We start from the raw sequence: 4,326 nt of genomic DNA on the forward strand, positions 1-4,326 counted from the left end.
TTTATAGAGTGCTGAGGCTTGGCAGAACACTGAACTAAACCCTTAAGAGAGCTAGTAAGCATTCATGTCAAGGATAGATATAAATAAGCACATGAGTGCTGGTATTGGGAATTAAACTGGGGAAGGCTTGCTGGAGGAGGTGGGATTTCAGGACAACTCCAGACAAGGGGAGGGCTAGGTTTCTGGATTTGAGGAGTTCTAAGCAATGAAAACAGAGGTGGGAGAGTTGGAAGAGAGTTGCACTTGGAGGACTAGTGTGGGATGAATGAAGAAGGGAGTAAGCTGTGGAGTAGCAGGTGAAGAGAATGAATATGTAAGGTGGGGTGAGCACGGTGATGGATTATGTCAGGCTCCGCTGAGGTAGGATGGGCCGGGGAGACTTGGGAAATGTCAACCAATATCCAAATATCCATATGCTCCTGCCAAGGGTGGACTTTTTAAGACATTTGGGGCTGAAGGGAGGGTCCCCATTAGGACTGACAAATACTAATAATTATGGTTTTTGTTCATTCATTCATTCAGTTATATTTATTGAGGGCTTACTGTGTGCAGAGCACTGTACTAAGCACTTGGAAAGTACAAGTCGGCAACAAAATTCAGCAAAATTTATTAAGCGCTCACTATGTGCCAAGCACTAGTCTAAGCACCGGGTTAGATACAAGGTAGTCAGGTTGTCCTACGTGGGGCTCACAATCTTAATCCCCATTTTACAGATGAGGTAACTGAGGTCCAGTGAAATGAAGTGACTTGCCCAAGGTCACTCAGCAGACAAGAGGCAGAGCTGGGATTAGAACCCATGGCCTTCTGATTCCTAGGCCTATTCTCTATCCATTACACCATGCTGCTTCATTCGCAAAGGATGTTTCAGCTTGGTGAGTCACATGGATCAATCTTTTCCCTAACTCATCAGAGAGACACACAAATCTAAATTTCTGTTTAATCCCCTTCAGAATAGTTCAAAGGCAATATCCCATTTTCCTGACTTAGTGGTACTATTTTATAATCTCCAACCTGATATGAAATTTGAAATAAAGGCAAACAAAAGATGGACTGGAATGGCAAAAATAATCAGATCCTCACATATTTGGGTAGCAGTCTGGTACATTCCAAGAATTGTTGCCTCAACTTCATTTCTTTGTTTTCCCCAGAAACCCTAGTCATTATATTGGGACAGTTCAACTTTATCTCCTTCCATCCCATAATCGATCCAAAATCAGCATTAGTAGTTAACATGGAATAGAAGCGTCTCAAAAGAAGAAACATCTTGATAGTAAATAACAGTTGGCATTTTACAATCCCTATTTCACCAGTTTCCCAAACAAATTACTTAATATATATAGTATATTAAAGTATTTTCATAATAGAAGGTCTTTTACAGTGAGCTTAAACCATTTTATGCAGTCTAGCCTAGTGGATACAGCATTGGCCTGGAAGTCAGAAGGACCTGGGTTCTAATTCCTACTCTGCCACTTATCTGCAGTGTCACCATGGGCAAGTCACTTAGCTTCTCTGTGCCTTAGTTGCCTCACCTATAAAAATGGGGATTAAGACTGTGAGCTCCACATTGGACAAGGACTGTGTCCAATCTGATTAACTTGTATCTACCCCAGTGCTTACAGTGCTTGGCACATGGTAAGCATTTAACAAGTACCATAATTATTTTATGGAACAAATTTATTTGTGAGTGAAGTTTCCAGTCTCAGCATGTAATCCCCCAAGACTAAATGACTTGGGACACATTCAAATGTACACAGCAAAAGCTGCAGAATGCCAAGTTCTCAAAGAGTGTGGTGTGTGTGTGCGTGTGTGTGTGTGTGTGTGTGTGTGTGTGTGTGTGTGTGTGTGTGTGTTTGGGTGTGTGTAAGTGTGTGTTGCATATTTGTTGAATACACATCTTCATTGCAATATGGTATTTGACTTATTAATTCTGTTTGCTGCAGATGGCTTCATTATGTGTATTTAATTTTAGCGCTTAAGTAAACATACAGTAATGGTGTTTAAGCAATACTTTAGGTATCCTTAAATGAAAAGCAAAGCAAGTGTAATAGCCAATACGCCTGCTGGGTAAATCTATTCTGGTATGATGAAACAGTTCAGAGAGAGCTCTCCCCTCTAGCAGCCTCTAGCCTATGAATCCTCCTATTGGTGGTAGGGGAAAAGATACTAATCGCCAGAGCCTTAATTTGCTTCAGCAGTTAAGTGCTCCTATTCCTCAGCACAATAATCACCACATGTTGAGTGTGCAGATGTCCGAACACATGGGAGCACTCACTTTCCTGAAGACAAATGAAGATTTTCATTTTGTTTTGTAAACGTGTCAAGATTTATCACTTTGTCATGTGTCATATTAGGGTGTTTATAAAATACTGCTTTCTACACCCTGGTTATGGGGGGTAGTCTATATTTTAACAGCGGGAAAGTGGAATAACTGGTATGGATAAAAACTTCCTTAATCTCAAACTTTGATCAGTTGACTAGCAGGGATTCAATGATGAACAAACAATTAAAACCCTCACCTCCTTGCAAAGAAAGGAACAGGAAAAAAAGTTCTGAAGATATATTTCCCAACACCTTTTCTTCTGAATCCCAGAAAATACATTGTCAATCAATCTGTAGTATTTACTGAACACTTATCATTGATTGATTACTGTGTGCAGAGCTCTGTATTTACCAATGGGAAAGTACAATACTACAATGTTCGTAGCCATGATTCCTGCCCACAAAGATCTTACAGTCTACAGAGCAGACAAATATTAAAATAAATGCTATGAATAAATCAATTGTTTTTATAGAGCACTTACAATGTGCAGAGCACTGTACTAAATGCTTGGGAGAGTACAATATAACAGCACAGGTCTGTCAGCCAGAAGGACCTGGGTTCTAATCCCAGCCCTGCCAACTTGTCTGCTGTGTGATGTTGGGCAAGTCACTCTACTTGTCTGTGCCTCAGTTATCTCATGTGTAAAATGCAGATTAAAACTGTGAGCCTTATAGTGAGACTGTATATATAGAGACTGTGTCCAAACTGATTGTCGTGTATCTACCCCAGCGCTTATTACAGTGCTTGGCAAGTAGTAAGCGCTTAACAAATACCACAATCAAATGGTAGACACAATCCTATTTACAGGGAGCTTTCAGTTTAGAGAGGGAGATAAATTATATAAAATAATATAAATAAATCATGGCTAAGTAAATGAGTGTTATGGGGCTGAGGGTGGAGTGAATAAAGGGTGGAAATCAAGTGCAAGGGTGACACAGAAGGGAGTGGGAGAAGAGGAAGCCATGAGGCCTAGTGGATAGATCACTAGCCTCGGAGTCAGAAGGACTTGGGTTCGGATCCTAACTTTACCACTTGACTGCTTTATGACCTTGGGGAAGTCACTTAACTTCTCTGTGCCTGTTATCTCATCTGTAAAATGAGGATTAAGACTGTGAGCCCCAGGTGGGATATGGACTGTATCCAGCCTGATTAACTAGTATATAACTTACCGTTTTGTATAGTCCCTGGCACATAGTAAGCACTTAACAAATACTATTTAAAAAAAAAAGAAATGAGATCTTAGGAAAAGCTTCTTAAAGGAGGTGTTTTCAATGAGCTTTCGAAGGTGGGGTGAGTGATTATCTGCCAGATATGAAGTGGGGGAGTTCCAGGCCAGGGGCAGGACATAGGTGAGAGATCAGTATCAAGATAGATGAAATTGAGGTAAGTCAATTGTACTTGTTGAGCGCTTACTTTACTATGCACTTGGAAGAGAACAATATAATAGACACATTCCGTGCCCCCAATGAGTCCAGTCTAGAAGGGGAGACAGACATTAATAAAAATAAGTAAATTACAGATATGTACATAAGTTCTGTGTGGCTGGGAGGGGAGATAGATAAGGGAGCAAGTCAAGACGCTGCAGAAGGGAGCAGAAGAAAAGGAAGAGAGGGTTTAGCCAAAGTAGGCTTCTGTAGGAGATATGCCTTCAATAAGGCTTGTAGGAGGAGAGCAATTGCCTATTGGATATGAAGAGGGAGGACATTACCTGCCGGAGGCAGGAAGTGGGTGAGAGGTAAGCAGTGAGATAGACGAAAGCAAGATACAGTGAGAAGGTTAGCATTAGATGAGCAAAGTGTGTGGGCGGGGTTATAGTAGGAGGGCAACGAGGTGAGGTAGGAAGGGATAAGGTGATTGAGTGTTTAAAAGCTAATGGTAAGGAATTTATGTTTATGAGGAGGTGGACTGACAACTACTAAAGGTTCTTGAGGAGTGGTGAAACATGGCCTGAACATTTCTGTAAAAAAATGATCTGAGCAGCAGAGTGAAGTATGGACTGGAGTGGG

Source organism: Tachyglossus aculeatus, chromosome 5 (assembly GCF_015852505.1).
Source record: "Tachyglossus aculeatus isolate mTacAcu1 chromosome 5, mTacAcu1.pri, whole genome shotgun sequence".
Lineage (NCBI taxonomy): Eukaryota > Metazoa > Chordata > Mammalia > Monotremata > Tachyglossidae > Tachyglossus > Tachyglossus aculeatus.